The following is a 27,160-nucleotide window of genomic DNA, read 5'->3' as shown; positions in this document are numbered from 1 at the left end:
CAAAGATATTCCTGGATCTGGGTCTTGTATAAATGAGCCTTCTGACCACTCTGTTATCTTGACTATTGTTGCAAATAATACAATATTTGTTCTTTTAAGTGAAAGTTGCTCAGTCGTGTCTGACATTTTGTGACCCCCATGGACTATACAGTCCATGGAATTCTCCAAGCCAGAATACTGGAGTGGGTAGCCATTCCCTTCTCCAGGGGATCTTCCCAACCCAGGGATCAAACCCAGGTCTCCCACATTGCAGGCGATTCTTTACCCACTGAGCCACAAGGGAAGGCCAAGCATACCGGAGTGGGTAGCCTGTCCCTTCTCCAGCGATGGGGGAGCCAACCAGGTATAAATCCAGGTGTATCTTCCCGTGACACCAATACTCCTGACGATCACTCTGGACAACCACTCATATGCACAGCTGCCCAGCTAGATCTGGCACCACCAAGTGAAAGGTACAGTGAGGGAAAGTCTGGCATAAGGTAAAGAACAGCTCTTGGGAATTCCCTGGCAGTCCAGTGGTTAGGACTCAGCGCTTCTACTGCAGGAGATATGGGTTCAAACCCTGGCTGGGGAACTAAGATCCCACAAGCCACACAGTGTGGCCCCAAATCCCGCAAACCAAAACAAACAAACAATATCCAGCTCTTGTTAGAGCTGATACGATCAGAGGTATCAAAAGGGGGATGTGCTACTTTGAGAAGTAATGAGTTCCCGTTCACTGGAGTTGGTCAAGCACACACAGCAAAACTACTTGTTGGGACTGCTGTAAAGAGGGCTATGAGCTTTTCCGAAATGGCCTCTTTCTGCATTTGAAAAGGAATGGTTCAAGTTCACAGACTTTCCTCTTATGTGTGAGCAAAACTCCTCACATTTCACTTGTCTGACTCTCTCATCAAGCAAGCAAGGCCAGTTTCCATTTATAAGAGAGAAAGATTCAGTACTCTGGTCTCAGATGTGCCCTGCCCTGGAAAAATGCACGTGTCATTCCATCCTTGGAAGAAGCAATCAGGGCTTAGGAAGAGCTTTGCTTGCCTCCTCACCTCAACACACACAAACACACACTCACATTCACTGTCACCCACACCCTCTACTTCGGTTCACCAACACCTATCTACACTCACGCTACAGCCCCCTTCCTTCCCACGCCACATACTTAGATTTGTCCATCCCTATTGACAACATTCTGGTGCACTTATGCCCATTCATACTCAAACTACACATCCACACACCCTCTACCACACACACTCCACACACTCCTAACCACCCCTCCTCCCACACCCCCAGCACTTTCTCCACCCACAACACACTCACATCTATGCCAGTCATCCCCATATTCAACTGCATCTACACACCAACCATCTTCAGTTCCAACATCCCCGCTCCACACACACAACACAGTCGTTTTCACATATGATACAAATTCCATGACAGAATCTTCCACCAAGAGCTCAGGCTTTGGCATTACATGGACCTGAATTCAACCCCCAGCTAAACTTGAGCTGAGTGAGCCTGGAAAAAATTACTTTACATTTCAGAGCCTCAATTATCTTGAGGCTGTAAAACGGGGGCTGTAACAGCCCTTCCTTCATAGGGTTGTTGAGAGGTTGGACTGGAAAACACAGCAGTAGAGAGCAGAGGCTAGTGCTGGGCAGGGCAAACCCTCACTTGGTGTCACCCAGAGGCTTTTGCAGAATTCTCACCCTCCAAAGGAACGTAGGTTACAGGGTCTCTGGCCAGGAAGGACAGTTTTTGCCTCAGATGATCCAGCCGTGCTACCTTCCTGGGAGGTGGATTCTAAGAAATCTGAGACCAGGTCAGAAAGAACAAAAAGCTTCTCTTGGTTCCCATGAATAATAAATCTTGAAGACTTGGCTCTATCCACTCCTCTTTCCTGCTGTCCTGACACCAAGTGGGGGAAAGCAACAGAAAAATGAATCTCAGTCAGGGTTGGCTGGAGAACCCAAGTGAACCCCAAAGTTCCTGTTCCTCTCCCTATGTCCCCATGAAAACAGCCACCAGAGCAAGAATGGATGGAGCACTCTGCAATTTACAAAGTCCGTGGTCTTTACAATGACCTGGGCATGTGGGTGCTATGACCTTCATCACTGGAGGCAGAGGAGTGCAGAGGTTGAAAGGTGCTAAGTTGCCACAGTTCAAATTACAACTCTGTCTCTTTCTAGCTGTATGATGTTAGGATAGTTACTAAACCTCTCAGCGCCTTAGTTTCCTCATATGAAAAACTTCATAATAATAGTGATAGTAGTATTTACCTTGTAGGGATGTTGAAGGATTAAATGAGTTAATACTTGTAAAGTGTTTAGAATAGTGTCTGGTACATGGTTAGAATTAAATAAGTTAAAGTCTCCATTATATCCTGTCACATCTCCAGGATATAATAGCTGAGAATAACAGCTCTAATGGTATTTACCATTTACTGGGTGCCAGTGACCACACTATATGATTTACATACATTGGCTCATACAATGCTTGCAAAGAGACATCATTGAGTCCATTTTACAGATGGAAAGTTGAGGTTTAATAACATTAATTGGCTTTCCCCCAAACTGAATCAGAACCAATAAGAAGCAGGACTTCTTAGAAAAGTTGGGGAGACATCAAGAGAGCTTTGGCCTGAGCTATGGTTTAGGACCACAGACAGGGCACACATTTAATACTTTACTTCTCTCATTTTGGAGCTTCCCTGGCGGCTCAGATAGTAAAAAGCGACTGCTTGCAATGCAGGAGACCCAGGTTCGATCCCTGGGTGGGAACTGGAGAAGGAAATGGCAACCCACTCCAGTACTCTTGCCTGGAAAATTCCATGGATGGAGGAACCTCGTAGGCTACAGTCCATGGATGGGGTCGCAGAGTCAGACACAACTGAACGACTTCACTTTCACTTTTTCTCTCATTTTAGTGAATATACGAAAGTGTGTGTGTGTGTATGTACATGGGGTGAAACTAGTAATTGATGAACTTTCTAAAAGTTGTGATCCACCATCATTTTATGATGTGAATCACACTTTTCTCCCCAAGGTTCATGCAACAGAAGCTACCAGGAAGGTAAGGTGTTGAGAAGCCTTTTTCATTCTCTGAAATGTTCCTGCTCCTCCATTTAACACCTCAAGGCCCAGTTCAACTCTTACAGTCCCATGATGCCTCCTATAGCCCCTTGAACCCTTTCATCTCTGAAATTTTAAAGTACTTGGGATACAGAAACTCAGGGCTTAGCCTCCTATAGTTCACGAAATCATCCTCCACAAGATGGAATGTTCCATGGGGGGATGGGAAGTGGACAACTGTCCCTCCTTCTCCTGGTATCAGCACTCCAATTTTATTTTAGTGAACCATCCTTTTCCTATCTTACCCATGGGGTTCTGATGGGAATGACCTCAACTACCAGCCATGAGGCAGTCACATGACCCTGGTCTGGGTAATCAACATATTCTCCTCTTCTGATTCAAAGTTGTATTGGTTCCCCAATACAAGCCAATTAGACTCAGTCCTGCAACTTTTGTTGGAATATCTTAGGAAGGAGTTTCTCTTTTTTCTTTACTGGACTGAAGATGGGATAAGACAAACTTAACTTGGTGAGGTTTGACCAGGTAGAGAAAATCTGCCTGGGAGTGAGGGTAACCCAAAGGGAAGCAGAATGAAGAGACAGTCAGATCTCACTCCTACAGCTGTTAAGCTATGGAATCCAGTCACGCCTCAGCTGTGTCATGGACTCTTTGATTATGCTGGCCAATAGATGTCCTTTAGCATCACTTGAATTAGTTTGAGTTAGGCTTTCCATCAATGTAGCTCAAACAGACTAAGATGTGTATTAAATAAGGTGTCTTTAAACAGAAGCACAGAAAGCAAGGATATATATGGATTGGTTGATGCAGTGTAACCAGAAGCTTGCAAGAACTTAACCCTGATTTTCCTCTGGGAGCAATGGTTTAGTCATTTGTTCATCAGTGACCATGATGATGAACTTTACAAAACATAACATGATGACTTTACAGAACATAACTACCGCAAAGAATGATAATCTGCTCCCTCCCTCTCTCTACACACACACACACACACACACACACACAGCTTCCTAGGTGGCTTAGCAGTAAAGAATCTGCTGCAATGCAGGAAACTCAGAAGATGAAAGTTCGATCCTTGTGTGTGTGTGTTGGGGGGGTGGGGGTGATGATCCCCTGGAGAAGAGCATGGCAACCTACTCCAGTATTCTTGCCTGAATTTTCCAGGCAGAGGAACCTGGTGGGCTACAGTCAGTCCATGGGGTCGCAAAGAGTCAGACACAACTGAGCAAAGGAGCACAGACACACACATAAATACATATATGTATAAATAAAATAAATAACATATACATATATAAAGATGTTATATATCATATATACATATGTATCATATGTAAATATATATAGAATACTAATCAGCAAGCACTCCTACCTTTCTACTTTTCCTCTTACAAAGAGGACTATTAAGTGGGACAAATACTTAGTAGTTTGGTCTGTTTTCTATTTTATTTTTCAGAATGCAGTAGAGGCAGAGGGCCGATAATAAGATAATTGATGCAAAGAGGCAATTTGGGAGGCAAAGAGCCAAGGACCTAAAAGGACTGTCATTGTGGTTTGTCTCCTGGCCAATTTCTCCCATGCAAAACCAAAGGTGCACTTCAAGTCCCATTCCTACACCATCACCTTTCTAGGGGCAGAATGAGGTGAAGAAGAAGAATGGAAACCAGCCAAGAAGGAACATATTGACTTGGGGTTCAACTGGGGATGGAAAGCTTGCAGGAATCATCTAGTACACAGCCTTTCTGGAGTCTAATCAGATAACAAACCACTGCTGGGAGCAAATGGGTTTTTAAGTATATTTTTAATCTCTAACATCCACGGGGCATGCTCAGAGGCAGAAGGTTTGCAGTGAGCCAGGGGTAGTTGCAAGTGGTTCCTCTCCAGCCAGGCTGCCAGCTCAGTTTCTACAATAAAATGGGTCACTTATGAGGGCTGATTTGAGGGAGTAGGATAGTCTTCATTTTTCAAAGCCAAGAACAAGTGTGGATTGAGTCCCCTTGTCCCTGATTCCCAGCTTCTTATTCAGGAAAGAAAGGAAAATTTGAAGGTCATTTCTCTTTAAAAGAGGCGTTGAAGTTTTATAATTATTCTGAGTTTTTAATCTGGTTTTTGCATGACCAAGTTGCAAGGAAAATCAAGAAAGGAAACTAAAATGTCCCCAGCAATGGGACCTGGTGACAGAGAAGGCTTGAGGGAAAAACCAAGCTCTTCTGATGTAGGACTGAAGCCAGCAGGAGGCACTGGGTTAAAGGTCTGGATTTAGAGGCAAAAGGAAGAGGGAAGAGAAAAGTGAAGTCGCTTAGCTTAGTCGTGTCTGACTCTTCATAACCCTATGAACTGTAGCCCACCAGGCTCCTCTGTCCATGGGATTTTTCAGGCAAGAATACTGGAGTGGGTTGCAGTTTCCTTCTCCAAAATGAAGAGGAGGTGATGCTCAACTCCTCCCACACTCATTTCACCTGGTGCTTCTTGGGACATCTTCAGACTCTCTTGTCAAGAATTACCTTTCCCTGGAAGCCAACCTGTCTTTAGTTTAGGGACTCACTGCATTTGAAGTACCTAAATCCAGACATGTCACTGAGGCTGGTCTTGGCTCTATCCCCTGCTAGCGTGGAACTTTAAACAAGTTCCTTGGCTCCTCACCTTCCTTGTCCAGAAAATGGGGCTTATCACTGTGCCTTCTACTCAGGACTGATGGAAGAATTGGATGAAATCAGACATGAAGCACCCCTAGCACAGTGCTGGCCCACATTAAATGCTCAAAAACTGGCAGTTCTCATTTCAAAATAACAATAACTCTCATACAAAGTCCTCACTGCCAACCACAGCCTGTAAGATTTGAACTTATACCCAGGTCCTCTTGTTTTTCCTGCCTTCTGCACCTTGTGTTGACCTTTCTTCTCCCAAGTGCAGTAATCTCCAAACTGAGAAGCCTCGGTGATCTTTTAAATTTTGGGGGGTTGCGGTGAGCATTCTGTGGCCCTAGATCCCCAAGAGGATGAGAGGGGTCGATTAGGCAACCAGAAGGAAATGGTCAAGAACCATCAAAAAAGGCATTCACACATCCCAGGAGACCCTCATCAACTCTCCTACATGCACAGCATTTTAACACCTACGAAGATATCACAATAGCATCCCTCTTAATCTTCATTTCCTTGCAAGTCACATAAGATTAGAGTTTTAGGGCCCACTTCAAAGATGCCCCAAATGAGGACACATGAGGTAAGATGACTCACCAAAGGCACATCACTGGTAAACAGAAGGAGCGCCTTAGAACGAAGTGTCACATCCCTGGCCGCAACCTAGAATTGTTGAGGGGGGATGGGAGGAGTCAACAATGCGAATTCCAGGGTCCCAACCAAACCAGCTAAAGAAGATGCTCATGGTGGGTACCCACATCATACTTTTTGAAAGTCCTCCTGATGATGTTACTGTGCAGCTGGGGCTGAGAACCACCAGCTTAGAACCATGTGCCCTGAACCACACTCTTTCCAGGCTCCCTCTCCTCCAGCCAGTGTACCTTAAACTTGAATGCACATCAGAGTCAGCTGGAGGGCTCAGGAAAGTAGACAGATGCCCACTTCCCAGCCCTGCAGATTCTGATTCAGGAAGTCTGGGATGAAGAAGTGAAGTGAAGTGAAGTCACTCAGTCGTGTCCAACTCTTTGCGACCCCATGGACTGTAGCCTACCGGGCTCCTCCATCCATGGGATTTTCCAGGCAAGAGTACTGGAGTGGGTTGCCATTTCCTTCTCCAGAGGATCTTCCCGACCCAGGGATCAAACGCGGGTCTCCCGCATTGTAGGCAGATGCTTTACCATCTGAGCCACCAGGGAAGCCCAAGTCTGGGATAGAGCCCCCAAATTTGCATTTCTAAGTTCCAGGGTGATGCTATGATGCTGGTCTAGAGACCACACACACTCCGGGGACCACCTCTGCATGTAATGCTAGAAAAAAGAAGCACAGGAGACCAAATTTCCTGGTCCATAGTTTCCCTTCTGCTGACAGCACTCTCTTTGCTCTGAGTCAGAGCAAATGTTACCAGAAACCAAGGAAGCCCAGGGGGAGGCTGAGGGCTTTAGGGCTTTTTCTTCTCTTGTTTCTCTCCTTTTAAAAATAATCCACCACTTAAGAGACTGTCACTGAGCATTTGCTGCTTGTTCTTCCACACGCAGCCCAAACCCTTCTCCTGCAATGCAGGTCTTCTTAAATACTGAATAAGTCTGCTGTTCCACCAATTGCCACAGCCAGAGCTGAGGTAATGTTGGTATCGACAAAGGATTAATATCATTAATCAGGTTACAAAGATCAGGCTGCTGAGCTGGTTTTATAATAAAGACCTTCACTTTCTTTCCCATCACCAAAATCTCTGGAGCCTCAGCACCTTCCCTGACTGTCCCTCACCCCTTCTAGGGCACGGCGTTGCTTTCTCTTTTACTGCTTTTGCCATTTAATGACCCTCAGAGCAGCCTGGGGAGTGGGTCAGTTTCGAACAAGAGCAAAGAGCATTAGATTGACACGGTCAGTGCCCATTTGTCTAACAAATACTACTTACTGAGCACTTACTCTGCTGCCAGATGCTGTGGGGTACAATGTATTGAGCTTATAGTCATAAAATAGTCAGATATTCCTGCACCGGTGGAGCTGACATTCTAGTGGAGGGAGATAGACAACAAATGAAATAAACAAGTAAAATTGTGTGTCATATGGTGCTAAGTGCTAGGGGGAAAAATAAAGAAGGAAGAAGCAGAAATCTGGAGGGGGGTGATATTTTAAATAAGATGATTAGAGAAGGCCTCACTGAGAAGCTGATGTTTAAGTAAAGTCCAAAAAGAAGTGAGGCAGTCGGCAGAGAGCGGAAAGGATTAAGAATACCCCCTCTAGAATGTCGAGCTCTGTGATTTCATCAGCATCATCAAAATAACAGTAACTAGTGTTTATCAAGCATCTCTCATGCCTGTTCCAGTGAAAGTCGCTCAGTTGTGTCCAACTCTTTGCGACCCCATGGACTATACAGTCCACGGAATTCTCCACGTCAGAATACTGGAGTGGGTAACCTTTCCCCTCTCCAGGGGATCTACCCAACCCAGGGATCGAACCCAGGTCTCCCACACTGCAGGGGGATTCTTTACCAGCTGAGCCACAACAGCCCATGCCTGTTCCAAGCAAAGACAATATATATACTGACCTCTTAAACTCCCAAGACAATCCCAGGAAGTAGATATTATTGTCATCCCCATTTTCCAGATGAGGAAACTGAGATACATGGAGGTTTAGTAACTTGCTCAAAGTCACACAGCAGCAGAAAAGTGGAAGTGTTAATCGCTCAGTTGTGTCCTACTCTTTGCGACCCCAGGGACTGTAGCCTGCCAGGCTCCTCTGTCCATGGAATTCTCCAGACAAGAATACTGGAATGGGTTGCCATGCCCTTCTCCAGGAGATCTTCCCAACCCAGGGATCGAATCCAGGTCTCCCGCATTGCAGGCAGATCGTTTACTGTTTGAGCTACCCAGAAAGCTTGCATAAGAGCAGAGCTGGGATTCAAACCCAGGCAGACTGGCAACTATCCCTACCTCCTCCCTCCACTCTCAGCCCCCACATTTTCAGGAATCGGACCCTATACCATGATTAACTGCAGAACACTCCCTGGTTGGGGTCCCACTGTCTTCCTGATTTCTAGGAAGTCAGTGCTATAAAGAGAAGGGATGTAGGGGGATTGGCCAATACAAGAAACTTTCTCAGTCAGTTTAGAGTATTTCCTCCCCTTATTGTGAATCCTGTGCTGCAAACAGGAAGTCATTTTCAAAACAGATTAGGCTAGGTCATCCTTTTGCTTATAAAATTGCACTGCTCTCAGAATAAAGACAAATTCCTCACGATGGCTCTGCAGGTACCACCGACCTCATCTCACACTGAGCTCCCCACAACCCTGTGTTTGCCCGATGCTGGCCTTGTTTGATCCTTGAATATCACCACCTCAGGGCCCTGACACACGCTTTTTCCTTTGTCATGAATGTTCTTTTCTCGTTTTACTTGGGTAACTTCTATTCGTCCCTCAGCTCCCAGGTCAAACGTCACTTCCTCCAGGAAGGTGAGGTCAGATTTCTTTGTGACATGTGCTCATAAACTTGTGCTCCTCTCTTTAGAACCCTTGCCTCAGGTTCTAATTATACATTCATTTGTATCATCACTGATTTATGTCTACCTCCTCAAGGGATGGTACCAACTCTAAATTGTTTTCTACTGTATCTGCACAGTGAGCACAGTGCCCAATAAATACTAAAAATGAGCAAATAGAACATAAGGACACCCCCAACCAAATATCCCTCAGAAAATGGAAATCTACCTTCTCTCTCTCTCTCTCTCTCTATTTACTTGTTTTGAATAACAAAATAGTTAAAAAATTCTTTCTAAACTTTTTAACCATTATGCTCCAAGTGGTATGTCTTCCTTTTCCCATTCTTTAACAAAAGATATTTGTAGCAGATGACCTGTTTTTTTAAATTATAAAATTGCCCTTACTTTTCTGGTTTGTTGATTGTTTTTAAAATATATGTCAGTGGCAGAAAGCATAGTTTTTATGGATTACTTGATTATTTTATATAATAAGTATTTTTGTATAATATAGTTGATGAATCAAACACTATAAATGGACATTTGACCATTTCATCTATCTCCCTTAATAGGTTTTGTTTTCTTTCTTTCAGCTCCTAATAGGTTATTTTTTAAAGTCCGGCTACCCATTTTGTGCAAGTCAGGAGGGATTGATTTTACAGGGAAAATGTGGAAATTGAAGGTCCACTTTATTATTTGGGGATATCTGACCTACATGGTAGTAAGTAGTCAATAAGTATCTATCAACTGAATAGTGGTAACTGTATGTTGAATGAATAAATGATTGTATGTTGGTTGAGAGGACCTCTAAATTCAATGCAGAGCAGACCAGACATTCATTTTTGAATTATCCCCCTGACAAAAATGAACTTAGATTTATAGCCTCATACAATTTCCTCCTAATGTGCACTTAAAGATCCTGTTCTGTCTTAGGATTTTCATTTCTTCAGTTTGGTTCTGGAAGGTAAAATGATCAGGAGTGACAGCAAGCAGATCTAAGTTAACATCAAGAAGGACAACCACGCTGATCGAACCTGTTCAGCAATGCACAGAATGACTTTGTAGGTGCTGAGCCAACTATCCTAGAGGCATTCAAGCCCACTGCCCTGGGAGTGATGAAGAGAATTCACCCATGGGAAAGAGCATTGTTCCTCCCAGAATGACCCATGGATCAGCTGCAACCGTATCAGTCAGGAAACCCTTTACCTTGCAGATTCCAGGGTACAACCCGAACCTTCTGAGCCAGAATTCCTAGGGATGGGCCTTGAGAGTTAAAAAATACCCCAGGAGATTCTTGCATACACTAAAATTAAATAACCCCTGAAGTTAATGATGGGGCAAAATAAGCTCCCAGACATTTGGATTTCTCAAATGAGTACAATTCTCTTCCAGATTTTAGCGGGGCACTCCCTAGAGTTGCCCACTTTTGTTGTTGTTGTTATTTTCCAAGGAAGGGCACAAAAAAATTTTTTTAAAGAAACTACCATCAACTATTGCCAATGTGTCATTTTTAAAGAACATATTTTAACATTAAATGAACAGAAAAGACAACATTAGACTAAATGAAAAGTCGTTCTATGAAAATTTAGTTGGTAATGTTTTGCCTGTCTGTAAAGGCCTAATTTCTTCCTTTCACCAAGGCTAGTGGGAACTTCATTACAGGCCAGATCCATGTTTGGAAACCACTAGTACAAGTGATCTCCTAGAGCCTTCCTGAACTATGAATAGATCCAAAGATCTGAGAACAAGTTTGTATCAGCTACTAACAAATAACAACAATGGTGATGATAGGGTCCTGGCCTCTCTGCCCATATAAACCCATTTGACCTCGTGAGAACCTGGTAAAATCCATGTTGCGGTTAACAGCATTCCCATTTTATAGTTGGAAAAAATCTTGAGGTACAGGGAGCTTTGGTAAATAGCCAGGTCTGCACAGTTAAAAGGGATGAAATGGAGATTTGAATACCCAAGGAGTCTTAGCTCTCATTGCTAAGCCCCGGCAGCCCAGCAGGGCTGTCCCACAGGCAAGTCAGGTTATTTACAAATGCCTGGTCCTTGCATACCCCCCCTGCCTTGAGCCAACCAACTGGTGGAGTGAATAACAAAGAGCCCAGAGGTTTGCTGATGGCCCGTGTAGGGGAGTCAGAAGCTGGGAGGGGGGACATACCCAACTTACCCCAAAGCATGAGAAGTAGCCTACAGAACCCTGTGTGTTTAGCCTGGGGCTCCCAGCGCCCTATGGGAGTCAGCCACCTGCTGTGTTTTATGACTTGGAGCCACCCACCTGGATGTGCTCACAGCCACAGCTGCTGGGGCCCACCAGGAAGGATGCTGAGGACACAGTTTCAACTGCTTGCTTTTTCCAGCATATTGTCACATTTTGTTGGCTTGATGCCTTGTCACTGGCCTGGTGGACCTGCTGTGCTTTAGGAGTTCTGTGGCTTAGCCACTGTCATCCCTAAAGACTGAACCTTTTTCTGGTTCCCAACTTATCTTGTGATCTTAGGGAAAAGGTTTATCTCTATGAGGTTTAGTTCTTTCATCTGTAAATGGAAGGAGCAAATCCCAACTCTCCCCTTCAGAAGGTTATTGTGAAACACCATTGACTCTAAAAGTAATTTTTTAAATGTCCTATGCAATAATAAACAGCTAGCATTTCTATAGTTGACCAGGTCCTGGGCACTGTTCTGAGTGCTTCATACGTATATTAACTCATGTAATCTTCATAGCAACTCTACAAGGGAGATAATATTATTATTCCCATCTTATAGGTGAGTAAACTGAGGCCAGAGAGGCCAAACAACTTGCCCAAGGTCACAGTCCAGCAAGAAGCACAGCTGAATTCCAAAGAAGTCTAGAGGGAATGGCTGTGCTTTAACCACTGAGAATACAGCACCCTACTCGTCAGTGAGATCCAGTCCTTTACAAGAGTGATATTGTTGCTTTGGCTACAAACCAGAAGGAGCTGAAGACTAGACAATCCATTTCTGTGGAGCTTTACATTGTTAAAAAGTATTTCTAAATTGCTCGATCTTTGCAACAATTCTGAATATTAAGGGAAGTGGTAACTGACTATTATCCCATTTTACAGAGCAGAAGAATGAGGCCCTGGGAAGTTTATTTCTTTGCTATGGAAACTTGACTGCAATATCCCAAAGATCTGGATTTGAGTTGTTGAATCCACCCTTTACTAAATGAACCGGGGGCGGGGGGGGGGGGGGGCGGCGGGTGGCGGGGAGGGGACTGAGAACTCTCCAGCTTTCTGTTGCCTCAGAATTCTGTATGCAAAATGGGCATAATACTACTGCCTCTTTCCCAAGGATTTCTGAGGGTTAAAGGCAATCACTCATATGAATGAAAAGCACAGGGCTAGTCCTTGGGACTGCTCTGTCTATCCCCCAACTCATTTGCTTCCTGTACAAAACTACAGCTCCAGGATATAATTACCATGTTGCATAGCTGGGACTTGAACCCAACTGGATAGACTTTATCTCAGAGACCTTTCTAGCAAGAGGATGAAGAGCAGGTGGGGAGCCCCCCAGGGCATCAGAGACCACCCTGTAGTAGAGCCCTGAGGCCACCGTTATAGTCTGTGTCAATCAGAAATGCCCCCATGCAGCCCCATCGGCATAAAGGCTCCCATTCCAGATCTGCTGCCATGACAACCAGAGGGAGGATTTTCCAGAGCTGAAAGCTGCTCAATCCCAGGGCCTTGGGGTGGCTCTGGGGAGCCTCTACGGCCACTTGAGGAGGCCCACTACTAGCCTCTAAAGCATTTTACCCTCCGAGCATATTCAGGGCCAATGCGATCCTTTCTGCTGCCCCCAGTGTTTTTCCAGAGGCCGTGTTAGTGTTAGAGAAGGAAACCAAGGCTCTGGGGGGTACACAGAGAAGCTTGTGTGGCTGAGTCTGGGACAGGATCTGGGTCTCTCTGTGTAGCTGGGGAAATGCCTACTCAACAGGTTGTTGAGGGAAATGACTGCCTCAACCTTAGCCAGGAAACTGCTCCCCAACACACACACATACACCCCTCCACACGGTAAATCCAGCAGAACATGGAGGGGCCATTAACACCTATTTATCCACATCCCGCCCCTAAGTATCATTTAAGACAAAGTTTCCTTACACAAACCACATCATGCATAATCTCATTTCACTCTCAAGCAATCTTATAAAATAAGAATATTAAGATTATCCCCATTTTAAAGAAGAAACTGATAGACAAACTCACTTTGCCAAAGGTCACACAGTCAATGAGTATCTGAGACGGAATTTAAACCCAGATGTTCCTGGCTCCAGACCCCATCAACTTGACCTCTGCTTTCCTCGACATACCTATGGGGTCTGATATTAGAAGCTGCTCCTCAGTGTTTGCTGAGCAAACCATCCAAAGCAAAACAGCAAAGCATCAATCTGCACCTCTCAAATGACACTGCTACATGCTAAGTCGCTTCAGCCATGTCCAACTCTTTGCGACCCTATGGACTATAGCCCACCAGGCGATTCTCCAGACAAGAATACTGGAGTGGGTAGTCATTCCCTTCTCCAGGGGATCTTCCTGACCTAGGGATTGAACCCGGGTCTCCTGTATTGCAGGTGGATTCTTTACCATCTGAGCCACCAAGGAAGCCCCAGACGACATTAAAGTTCTATTAAAAATGAGTCTCTATGTCTTGAAAGAATCCCAGCTGCCCAGTACAGGAAAATTTCCAGAAATGATCTGGGTAACTGGAGAGAAACTAATATAATATAAGAAAATGCATAAAATATAAGGGATTTACACTTTGGAGTACAGCAACAATTAGAAGCAAAGGATTGCATGCACATCTCACAATCTCTTCAAAAACAGTGCTGGGTGGGGGGGCGGAAAGGTGAGAAACAATGAGATCTATAGCACCATACCATTTATGTAAATTAAAAATACATGTTTTGTGAACTTATGGTTGCTGGTGGAAAGGACAGTTAGGGAGTTTGGGAAGGTCATGTACACACTGCTATGTTTAAAATGGATAGCCAACAAGGACCTACTGTATAGCACAGGGAACTCTGCTCAATGTTATGTGGCAGCTTGGATGGGAGGGGAGTTTGGGGGAGAAAGGATACATGTATATGTATGGCTGACTCCCTTCGCTGTCCACCTGAAACTATCACAGCATTGTTAATCGGCTATATTCCAATACAAAATAAAAATTTAAGGAAAAAACACACGTTTTGCAGGTGCATAAACAACACAAGAGATGATCACTGAACAGAATAGAAGGGTTGCCTATTAGGGGAGGGGTGTGGGGTAGAGGAATAAAAGAGAATAAATAATAATTAATTAATTTAAAAAATTAATTAAATAAATTTAAAAAATAAATAATAAAGAACAAATAAAAAACTGAGAAAGAAGCCTGCAAGGATAGATGATGGTCATGGTCGTGTACTAGGATATGAGAAAGAATAAATTCACTCTCCGCACCTTGTATCAGAAAGAAAATTCCATGCTAGTCTGTAAAGCAGATGAGTTCTCCGTGGAAAACTGAGAGGCTGTGAATGAGGACAGCTCTCCTCCCACTATAATCAGAAGTAAAGCCCCCACTTGGTAACCAACATATAAGCACTATTTATTTTGCCCGGGCATTTCTCCCCATAGTGGCTTATGCGCTGTTCACGCGCCCAGGCCCGTCTTTAAAAAACACACAGATAACACGGAGGGCGGCCCTGGCTAGATCAACCCTTCCAAAGTTTAAAAGAAGAGAGAGAGAGAGAGAGAGAGAGAAAGCAAACCAAAAGAAACAGCAGCAGATGCCTTTCTGAAAGGCAAACGAGGCAGGTCATTGGTCTGCACGTGGCTTTTCACCCCGCCCGGGGGGAAGGGGGTATGAAGGTCCTCCAGCGCTCTTCCTTCAGCGCATGCTCAGTGCCGACGAGGCCCTCTGGCCTAGGTTCCCGGCTCAGGTGAGCCACAGGTAGCTCTCTAACGATCAGAGGGGAAGCTGCAGATGCCAGAAGTGGTCCGCCATCCTGTCCGACAACCTTTCCCGCAAGCCCCCACCCCGATCTCCAGACCTTTGGGAGAGAGACTCGGCCCCATGCCCCAGCCTGACACGGCAGCAGCGGCCGCTTCCAGTGGCTTCTTCAACTTCGCCAAGTTCCATCGATGTCCTCCTTAACACTGACAGGTTAATCCAGCCACGGCTCATGGGAGAAAGAAAAACTCCAGCTGCTGCCTTTTCCTCTGGGGGTGGGGGGCGGGGGTGGGGGTGGGGACGGTACACGTTAGCCAGCCTGGGAAAGGCATTTGCAGACCCCCCTGAAAGGCCCCTTCCTCTGCACACCCTGTTGGTCTTGGCATCTTAACCCATGGGCCCCACTTTCGGTGCCCGCAATCACAACCGCTGAACCACTGCCAAGAATGGGCCCCCACACCTAATCCATCAGTAAGAGGTGGCCAAGCTACTGCAGAAGCCACCCCGAATCTGACCACCATCTTCTTTGCACACCCTGGTCCTCCAGGCTGCATCACTGCTCCCCATCACTCGTCTCCTGACTTCCACCCCTGCCTCCTGCAGTCTGCTCTCCACTCAGAAAACAAAGTGATCATTACCAAATTTTAAACTAGGTCATGTCACTCTTCTGATTCAAACCCTCCCCCCACCCCCCAGTGAAATGAAATCCAGACTCCATGCCTACCCTGGCAGGTCCTGCAGCCCCCAGGCCCCTCCCACCTCGGCCCCCTTGCTTTCCCCCCATCCCACTGCACTGGCCTTCTTGCTGTCTCATCAAGACAACATAGTTGTCTCTGCCTTTGCAACTGTCATTCCCCCAGCCTGGATCCTTTTGGCTCCTTCTAGAGACTTAGCTCTCAATCCAACCATTACCATCTCCCCTGGCCATCCTTTTTGTAACTCATTTTTAAAACTTTTTATTTTGTATGGGAGTATAGCTGATTAACTATGTGATAATTTCAGGTGGACAGCATATAACTAAATTTTAATTACTAAGTTATCTCTCTCCCTGCACACCATTTATCACTATTTGTCATGTCATGCTGTTTCCTTCATAGCACTTGACAGTCTAAAACCATCTTGTTTCTGTGTTTCTTTTGTTCCTCACTAGACTGTAAGCTCTAGAAAGGCAGGGAACTCTGTCTCATTCACTGCTGAGTCCCCAGTGCCTGGCACATGGTAGGATACAATAAATATCTGAGAATGAATGAATGAAGGAATAAATGAGGGAATAAATAAATGAAAGGAAATGAGTTTGCAGAAAGCAGTGGATCTCAAAGTGGAATTCATGGAGGAGCAGCATCCATGTCCCCTGGGAATGATGTGTTAGACATGCAAATTCTTGGGCTCCATCCTAGTCCCACTGAATCAGTAACTCTGTGTTAACAGCCCTCCAAGGAATTTTGACCCAGGCTCAAGTTTGGGAATCTCTGTCATAGGGACCACCTGCAGTCTCTCGCCAGATCCCTCTTGTGACTAAGGAGTGCAGAGCTAACTGGCTGGGTGGTGAGTCTTGTTGGAGGAAGGAAGTCAGAAAGGAGGAAGGAGTCAGCCCCATGCCCTTGACTGACCACTGGCCTTTCAACACCTGGGTAGTCTTCAGAGCCACGCAGAGCCGTGCTGAACCCACTGAGGCTGGGGAGGGCTTCAGAAACCACGCTGCTCCTCTCCAGAGCAGGAGGACAGGCAACTTGCCCAGGAAGTTACATCTCTGGCCTTTTGAAAGCTCCACAAAGTCCCAAGCACTTGACCTTGACAGTAAGATGACCAACTGGTCCTGATTTGCTTGAGTTTCTCCCAGGTTTAACACAGGAGGTCCTGCCTGCCAAGAATCCCCTCCGTCCCAGGCTAACTGGGAGTTGGTTCACCCTACTCAGAGACCCAACTTGAGGTCTCGGGACTTGTAAATGCATTCCCTTCCCAAGTCACTTTGATATATCTACCTGGGTGAGACTAAAGATGGGATGGGGAAGGGCAGAATTTAGGAGAGGAAGATGGAAAGAGATTGGGAGAAAATGCCAGCCAGAGGGAGAGAGCAGAGATCAGATGAGGGAGAAAGAAGGGGAGGAAAGATGAACTATGAGAAGAAAGAAAGGGAATTTTTAAAGGGTGGGAAGGATGGAGAAGGGGATGCGGTAGGGGTGTGAGAAGGGGAGAGAGAAGAGACAGAGACTTGGAGACACAGTGCTACAGTGACAGAAAAAACTGACAGGTAGAGGGGATGGGACAGGGGCCGGCTGGGCTGGGGGGAAGAGTGGACCACACAGATGCCTTCTGGCAGCATCTCGCATAGAGGGCCTCCCGACAAACTTTGAGAAATCATCTCTCTTCTCAGGAGCCCCAGACACCACCTCCCCATCAATGGCTGGCACCAAACTTGCTTGCCTAATCTGTTCTCTACTGAAAGCTGCTTCCATTCACAAGCTGCTGCTTATCATGGTGTAGATGCATTCAAGAGGAAAGGAAGAAAGAAAGAAAGAGAGGAAGAAAGAAGAAAAAGGCAGCTGAATGAACTTAGAAGATTATATTAAGAGATGCGGAGAGATTTTTTTTTTTCTCCCGCTCTCCAAATAAACCTTTCACAAAGCAAACATCATTATGACACTGTCAGATGAATTTCCTCTTGTTGATTGATTGCAGAGGGGTGGGCAAAGCCCCCAGCTTCCTGAGGCCGGTTATCTTGCTCACTAGCTGCATTCCTAAGCTTACAGAGTCTGACACAGCTCCATTACAATGAGATTTAAGTGTGCATTATGTCTTTTTTTTTTTCCCAATCACACTAGTACACATTATGTCTTTAAAAGTAATGACAGCAGGACAATTACTTCGAAGAAACCACAGTGACACTGCATGCGCAGTCTGGTTCCTCAGCACTGCACCCTGGCCCCCCGCTTTTCCCTGGCCCACATGGGAAGTTGTGCTGGACTAAGAGAAACCAAGTCTGTTCCCTGGCCAGGCTGGAGGGGTGATCCTTACCACCTTGACAACAAACCGTCCTATAACCCGAGTCCTTGCATCCTGCCTGAGAAAGAAGCAGCCTTCTAGAGCACTCAGGTTAGCAGGGAATGCTAGGTCCAGCTTGTGCTCCCATGGGAAATAGAGGGAGCCGGTAGCAGAAAGTTAATTATGTGTCCTGGGGAGGCAACAGACCCAGTTCTCAGACCCTTGGGGGATGTGGAGGGTGGGGGACCATGGCAAAAAGTCTGAAGCTCACAACACACCTAGAACTGTTATAACTAACAGCTGTGAAAGTGTTTTGCATTTCAAATAACTCTTTAATCTGTAGCATTGGCGGTTTAGGAAAACACAGAGCACAAGGCCCTGCACTCAGGGTTTCTAACGGGACCAGAACCTGACCCGAGAATCTGCCTTTCCGAACAAGTTATCAGATGATACTGATACCGCTGCGGGTGGGGATGGGAGGTGGCGAGGACCGTACTCTGAGAACCACCAAGTCAGATGAACCACCCAGTTCAGGTGAATCAGTCTCTTGAGCACTGAGAGCTTTTTATAGCAGAATGTGAACCCAGCAACGTTGGTCTTTCTCTGCCATTTGCCCTCCCAGGTAAAGCCGCAAGCTTACTTTGTGCAAATGCTGCTTCTCACTCGCAAAAAGCTTTTCAAAAAGCTCCCCTCACTTTTCAGAAAGGATTTTACAACTCCTCCTCACTAAAGTGTAAGTGACTAATAAGGCAGGATGCATTATTCCACCCCAAAAGCATCTGCTCTTCATCCAAGAGCAAAGCCTAAAGACAAAGAATGAAACTTTAATGATGGATTTTCACATATCAGTGAGCTGAGTGTTTTAGGGTGATGAAGGAAGCCCTCTTTGTACTAAAACCCGTCCCCTCCCTGAAAAGATCACATTTTGTAGGCAGTCACTTACTTTATCTAAGTCCCAAAGGGATTGTCTTTGTCACTATTATTTTTTTTGCCAATGCCCACCATGGTGCCAGGCATACTATAAGTACTCAATAAATGTATGACATATGGATAAATGTCAGCTAACTCTTTGACAAGAGAGAAAGGCCAGTTCTTTGCCTGTAGCAGATCTGAGATGAAAACTAACCCCTTTTAAACGCTTCACCAATGACTCACCATAATGAACCAATGCTAACTAGGGACCTACTGTATGCAGGTCACTGGCTGGACCATAGGCTAAAGGCATCTCTCCAAACTGACCAGTTCACTAGTCAATCAAGGTTTCATTCATTCATTCACTCATGCAAGTCATTGCTGAGCACCTGCCGTGCTAACTGTGACTCTAAAAAGGAAGGGGGCACAGCTTTGGCCCTAAGGACCTTGCCCTGTAGCATCTTGGGAGCTGTATGTAGGGACACCCACCGTGGCAGGGGAAGCACCAACGCAGGAAGGAAGGGAAAGCTCAAGTCTCCTAGGAAAAACCCCTGGGCTCCAAGCTGGTGAGTAGAGATGATTCAGCAAAAGCCTCCTAAGGCTTCCGAGGAACAAAGGACAGAGTAGTCAGGAAGGCTTCTCCCCCAAATGCCCTCCTCCAGGGCCTGCCCACCACACTCACGACTGCCCTGTTTCCTTGGGGCCGCAAAGACTTCAAGAAAGGTGGTCATTATGCCCATTTCATAGGTGGATAAACTGAGGTCTGCCACCCCCACCCCCCCGGCAACTGCACAAAGACCACGTACTAATAAGTGGAACTGGAAGTCCCCTATCTCCACACCATGTCCTCTCTCTCCTGGGTCCCAGAGTTGCTTGCCTGGCACAGAGGAGTCCCCTTTCTCTATCCTAACTCAGTCTTATTCAGGTCAGGGGTGACTTCACTGCTACCATCACCAACAGCATCCCCATCACTCGCCTTTATTGGACACTTACTCCTTGCCAGGCTCAGTGAGAAGCGGTTTGCAAACATTAACTCAAAATGCTCACAGTTCCTTTATTATCCTCACTTTAAAGATGGAGAAACTGAAGCCCAGAGAGGTGACATGACATAACTAGGAAGTGCTAGAACCAGGATTTAAGCTCAGGAAATCTATTTCCAGAGCCTATGCTCTTTACCCACACTGTGCTCCCTTACTGCACCTGAGGAAAATGAGGCTCAGAGAGGTTTAGGGTCTCGCCTGAAGTCACACAGCAACCAACCACTGGAGCCAGGATTCAAACTCAGGTCTGGTTGCTCCCAGCATCTCACACTGCAGCCCCTAGAAGCTAAAAAGGCTGGCTAAAGAAACAGGGGTGGGGAACAGGAAGGAGAGGTGGCTATTTTTGTGGTACCTCCTTCACTCTCCTAGCACATCAAGGATCTCCATCCTGGGTGGCAGCTGAATAATTTAAGCTCATCACTCCAGCCCACCACTACTGGGTCCCGGATTTATTTTTATCCCAGGTTACAGCCACAGTGCTTAACAGAAATAAACCATGCTGTTTGCTTCTCATTGCCTTTACATCAACTCCTGATTTGTCTGCATTCATGACCAGCTCCCAACTTGAAGGGGATAAAGAGCAGAAGATAAGCCCATATGTCATGGTGGTTTTTATTAGAAAGTGTCAGATTCTCTATGACCCACAGAGAGACAGATAGAGAGGGTTAAATAAAGAGTAAATAACTCAGCCTACAAATAGACCCCCAGAGCAGCCACTCTGACCAGACCCACAGCCTTAGATAGGCAGCCAGGATGTGTACAGGTAGCAGGAAAACAAAAGGCACAGCAAGCCAGGGAGACTGACCTCCCAGGCCACCGTTTCAAACTGCAGAATCTCTGGCCACTGCCTCCCTCCCACCACTGAGGAAGGAAACGTCCACATTTGTCCCCACAGCTATGCTTCCTGATCACCTCACAGGACAGAAAATTGGGAAGAAGCTGCTGAAGGTCCTCCCCCTGCACCCCGGTTGGGGCAGGGGAGTGGCGGCTGCTGGAGCCAGGAATGAAGGCAGGATGCCTCGTCCTTGTGTACTGCTGTGCATGACGCACTGTGTGGTCTTGGGCAAGCTGCCTGCCTTCCAGACCCCCTGAAGACTAGATCAGAGGTTCTGAACTCGAGGTCCTCAGGTGGGCTATAGGGTATAGGCCTCTTTCCAGAGTGGAGGTTCTCAAAGGGACCCTTGGTGTCTTTCTGGGATAAGTCTCTAGAGGGCTTTCAAGCGCTGCCAGATCTGGATGTCTATGCAACTGAAGCCACAAACCAATAAGACCCCTCTCCAGCTGAGCACAGGATTCTAGGAACCTAGGGAAGTTCTCACAAGAGCCAGTCTCCATCTGACTCACCCAGGCAAAACCTGCTCAACACATCTGATAAATTCCCAAACACAGGGCTAACCCTTCCTAGAAGCATGAGTGTGCACACGCACAAATATACATAGTCAATACTCATCACACAGTTATAGAGCCTCAGAGATGGAAGCGGCCTTGGGGTCACCTAGACCAGCTACTTCATAGCACAGATGGGGAAACTGAGGCCCAGAAAGGGGAGGCAGAGCTGGGGCTGAGACCCAGATCTCCTGATCCAACTCCAAAGCTCTTTCCAGAAGCTTCTGTTTCCCTTATGCTGGTGAACCACAATGCACCAATTCAAATGTGATGAGGGGGGAGGGAGGGCAGCCTCTTGGATCTTAACCACCCCTAAGGAAGTAAGGATGGGAGGCGGCAAGTAGATGTTCAAAAAGCACCAATGGGTGGACAACCCAGTCCCAGCTACCTCAGGGGGGCTGGCCTGCCCTGCATGGCTGAACCAGTGGTTATCATATGTATGTGTAACTGAATCACTTTGCTGTACCCTTGAAACTAATGCAACACTGCAAATTAACTCTGGTTTCATATATATATATATATATATATATATATATATATATATATATTCACTCCTACACTGGCTGGTTATATTGCCCCAGCCCCCTAAACTTCCCTGTAATTCAGCAATTAAAGAGCTAACACTCAGCACAGCAGGAACCCCTGAGATCCCCCACCCCAGGACCCCAGCCATGGTCCAGTCTGATCAGTTAGTGCCAAAGTTCAAAATTTTAAATATCACCCATGGGCCGATCTGCAGCTCCTTATTTGAACCAGATTTCCCCACATTCATCATTCACACTTAGGTTTCCCAAGCAGGAGACAAAGGCAACTTTCTCCCCAAGGTCACCCAGCAAGGAAAACCTGGGAATTCTGAGGACCAACTCTTTGGTACTAATCACCAAGCATCCTTTTCCACTGCCTCACATGTCATGTCCTGCCTGAGCAGTTATATGCCTTGGGATTTTGGTGTCCCCACTTGGCTCTGGGGCTGGAGAAAGTGACTGAGTGGGCCCTGCTTACGCTTGCCAGTTTTGGGGACTGATGTTTTATTCCTCCCACCTCCAAGAATAAGAACTGGAAGAGGAAATCCTCGGGGAGGGGGTGGCCCCTGAGATAATAGTGAAGATGCTAAAAATAAAGACATTCATTTCCAGAAAGGTAGATATAATCAAACCAGGAAGCAAAGCAAATCCCCTTTTGATGGGTCACAGATTAGCAGCAAAGGCTTTTAAAATTAAATGTGAGTTTTGGATTCAGTTATAAGGGACCTCCCCCTCCCACTCACTAACAGGTTGGTGAGGCTGATCCCATCAGAAAAAAGAAACTAGAGCAGGGTATGGTCTGTCCTGGAACAGATCTGAAGCTGAAGCCTGAAACCCTTCCCCAAAAGCTGAACAAACCTTATTCACTCCTTTGCCTACTCTGAGACAGGCTCAAGGATGAAACCCTCTGTGTAATCACTTACAGGTTATACCACCTGTGAAAATAAAACCCTGTCTGCTCAGCAGACAGCTGGCTGCTCCCCTCTGACCTGCCTGACCACTCATTCCAAGAAAAATCTGATCCTTTCATGTTTCCCAGATCTCTCATCTCAGGAAACTGTGAACAGGCAAGCTTGCACAAAACCACCACAATTAAATTACTCAGCTGTCCTTGGAAGATGGTACAATCTGCACCCGGTCCTATGCAAGCTTCACTTGGCATGCCTAGGTTACCCTAGGCAAGGGTTAACCATCCAGCCGTAAGTGATCCTCTCTCATCCAGAGTCAAGGTGCCCATCCACTAGATCAGAATACCCAGAGACTGTCCATTCCAAGCTGGCCAGCACCACAAAGGGTTAATTCACTCAGAGAACTGCTGGCTACTTTCAAAAAGCTTCTGTTGCAAGGGAGAGGACAAATTGGGCAGAAGCCACAATTTTGATTGCATTGCCTAAAACATGAGCATATTTTACCCCTACCCTGGGCAGTGAGCCGAAATCTCATTTGGCTTTGGGGTGCCTCTTAGGCAATCAAACACTGCAGAATGTGGGCAAATAAACGTGGTCATTCCTTAACACCCTTTCCCTCCCACCTAACCTCTATCCCACCAGGTCATGTACACTTCTCGTTGCAACTGGGACTCCAATACCCCTAGTCCATTTTCATAATTGAGAAGAATATCACTTACCAAGACACCAGAGGATTGCAGGGGGAATGGGCGAGCCAAATTCTTGCCAACTCCTCTCTTCTCTGATGGGTGGGAAGATGCTAACTCTGGATGACTTGGTTTGAAAGCTCAGTGGAGGTGCCTGAAAGAAAATTGTTCATTTGACTTTCCTACTCTTCCCAAAATAAAATCAAAGCAACTGCACACACACACACACACGCACACACACGCGCGCACACACACACACACACACACAGCAACTATCCCTAAATCACGCAGGTCCAAGATGAAAAGAAATACCACTGCCAGAAGAGGAGAAAACTCCGACCAGTCAGTCGAGGTAAAGACAGTGGCTCCCTCAGCCTGCCCTCCACATGGATGAAGGTTTTCACTCTCTGAATCTCTCTTTCTCTCTCTGTCCTCTCCCTTTCTGTCTCTCTTTCTCTTTCTTTCTGTCGTCCGCGTAGGCAACTCCGGGGCTGCTGGCAGTAGACGAATCAATCGCTTCCCCGGTGCGGGAATCAGTGGCGGCTGCCACCACTGCTGCAAAACCCGGTGTGAGGCAAGGGAGGGGGCAGCAGTTTCCCGGAGCAGGGGGAGCCAAGCCTGCCTTCCCCCCGCCGTGATTTATGTGTGAGGTGCCTGGGGAAAGAGGGGTGGGAGCCCGGGAGGTGAGATTGTGCGCACCAGAGATCCTAGCTGGTGGAAATGGCAATCGGGAGATTGGCGATCAGCACCGCGGACAGCGCTAAAATGCGGCGGCGGAGGGGATGGGCGGGAAGCGAACCCTCAGGCTGCGAAGTTAAGTAATTGGATGGTTAGAGCAGAAAAGGGGGAGAGTCCAGGGAAGGTGGGGGTGGGGGAGTGGCGGGGAACGGGATTTCTCGAAATCACACAGTGAAGTCAGTGACAGCCTACCTACCACACACTTGTTCTAATCTTGTCGTTCACTCTCAGAGCAAAGAAGCTGTAACTTTACAGCCCTTTTTCCACATACGCCCCCAGACCTTCACTGCTTGCTCAGGAAAGAGTTTGACCCCAGTGTGGGAGCCTCCAAGTGGCTCCTCCCCACCAAATCAGCCTAGCTGACCTGTCCTCACCCACATTGCTGCAGATTTCTGACCTATACCTCAAGTGCCTTGAAAATCAGGGCAGGAAGATGAGGCTTAGGAAATGGAAATTTCTATGGGGCAGGATGGCTTAGTTGAATAAGCACTTGACAGGTTTCTGGAGCCAAGTCGAGCCCCCATACAACCTTGGAAAAGTCACTTAACATCTCCAAGTCTTATCTGCATAAAATGAGCATATGACTACGCAAAAAGTTAAAAAGCAACAATAAGAACATCCAAGTTGTGGGCTGCTATAACCCCATGATCCATAATCTGTCCTGTGATTCAAATGTCTTGACAGAAGGAGAAAGGAACTGACAGCCAATCCAGAATGGTATATGCTAGCCTCACCTTTCAGTTCATGGTTTGAGTGGGATGAAGTTGGGAAATTATAGAAGGTCTAAATCAGACAATTGAGCCATGGCCAAAGACCTAAACCCCAAAGACCCAGATTCATCTTCTGAAGTGAAATCACTATACAGACAAGAAAATAAAATCATTAAAAGGAGAAATACATAAAGAGAAATTGACTGAACTTTCCTGGTAGTACAGTGGATAAGAATCTGCCAGTCAATGTAGGGGACACGGGTTCAATCCCTGGTGCAGGAAGATTCCACATTCTGTGGGGCAACTAAGCCCATGCATCACAATTACTGAAGCCCATGTGCAGAGCCTGTGTGATGCAACAAGAGAAGCTACTGCAATGAGAAGCCCGCACGCCACAACTAAAGAGTAGCCCCCACTCTCTACAACTAGAGAAAGCCCGTGTGCAGCAAAGAAGACCCAGTACAGCCAAAAAAAATTAAAATATATAATTTTTTTAAAAAGAGAGAAGCTGATTCCCATGGCTTCCAACATTCCAGATCTCAATAGGTCTTATTCCTGCTTGTTGGGAGGAAAGGACAGGAAATCTCAAATACACCAGGATCTGTTTAGAACTTCTCAGCAAAGTGAATTAGAACCCTGTTCACTGTGGACCTTCCTCTAGACAGTCCCACTGAGGGGGCCCAGAGTGAACTACCACATTCGTCACCTAATCCCCTCCTTGAAAAGTAGGGCTTAAAATGTCAGGATCTTAAAGACCATTTAGAGCTTCACTTTATCAATGATCATGATGATGGTGATGATGGTGATGGTGATGATGATGGCAGCTGTCATTTTATTGAGAACCAACTACACACAAGCCCTTTGGCTAAGGACTTTACATGTGTCATTTCCTTGAATCTTTACCATGACCTTTTGAGGGAACTATTATTACTCCCATTTTACAGTTGAGGAAACTGAGACTCAAGAAGTTAAGTCTCTTGCATAATGTTACACCAGAAATGTCAGACATAGGATTGAAATCCAAGGTTGTATAATTCCAAAGCCCATGCTTCAGGATGCCTCTCTCAGAGTCAAGTTCAAATGAATTCTACAATTCTTTGGCAGGACTTCACTGAATCTTTTCTAGAAAGATCCTATGACACAAGTTCAATGCCCTCATTTTGCATATGGAGAAACTGAGTAACAGAGAGAGACAGTGGCTTGCCCATAGCTAAAAAGATAGAAAGTAGCAGAGTTGAGTCTGGACCTTAGGCCCTTCAGATGCCAAGGCCTGTGTTCCAGCGTCTAGAACAGTATCAGGTACATGTTTCAGTAGACATCTGAAGACTGATTCAAGAAACCCACATAGGATGACGATGGTGGAATCAGAATCCAATTAATTCCCAGGTCTTTTGGCTCCCAGTTCCGAGGAATGTCTACCCACCTCCCCCCACCTCGCAGCTTCCCTGGCCTTAGGCACATGTTCTGGGAAGGTCTGTCATGAATTCAGATCACCCTTAGGAAATGAAAATAGCTACCACCTGCTAAATGTCTAGACATCTGCCACCTGTATTAAGCACTTTATGGTTGCTAACTCCAATCTTTATAACTATGAGGTGGGTGCTATTATTGTCCCATTTTCAGTTGATGAGACTGAGACTCAGGTGAAGTAAAGCCCCGAAGCTCACACAGCCAAGAAGTGGCACAGGCAGAAATGCAAATCTTGTGTCTGTCTGATTCCAGGGCCTCTGTTTTTGCTACCCTGATAGTTTTTTCTCAAACTGGCCCCCTCTCAAGAGGCCCCTGTTGGAGTGTAAGTGAGGCCTGAGTTCCACCACGCCCCCCACCCCCCACCCCTGCTTTCAACCTGAGCAGTTGCACTTTTAAATGTTTTGCATACTGGGCATCTGCCCAAGTCTTCATTGGAACAAAGCTTTGCAGCAAAATTAAAAAATAATATTATGGTTGAAACCAGAGCTCTGCACCTTTCCCGGTGACCATGCCATCTAGGAACCAACTCTGCCTTCTCAGATTTTGCCTCCAGCCTCCCTACCTCCCTGGTCACCATCTTCAAACCCCTCTTCCATTCTGAGAGCTTCTGGAGAGAACTCTTCATTCAGAGAACCAGCTGCGGCTGTGAGCTCTGGCAGCTCT

The 27,160-nt window shown here is 46.2% G+C and overlaps 1 protein-coding gene across 1 annotated transcript in view; it reads right to left on the bottom strand.

Moving 5' to 3' along the window:
- Positions 1-24,378, bottom strand: part of RPH3A (rabphilin 3A) — a 95,068-nt gene extending 70,690 nt beyond the window's left edge. Inside the window, exons 1-2 of the mRNA XM_061140838.1 lie at positions 24,279-24,378; positions 23,613-23,733 (exon numbers count right to left, since the gene is read on the bottom strand). The gene's annotated coding sequence lies outside the window, so the exon portion shown is untranslated. The remainder of the gene's footprint in view (positions 1-23,612; positions 23,734-24,278) is intronic.
- Positions 24,379-27,160: the final 2,782 nt, after the last annotated feature.

The sequence above is a fragment of the Dama dama genome, chromosome 5 (genome assembly GCF_033118175.1).
Source record: "Dama dama isolate Ldn47 chromosome 5, ASM3311817v1, whole genome shotgun sequence".
NCBI lineage: Eukaryota > Metazoa > Chordata > Mammalia > Artiodactyla > Cervidae > Dama > Dama dama.
Note: the sequence above shows the minus strand (reverse complement) of the source record. Positions and strands in the feature narration are given on the sequence as shown.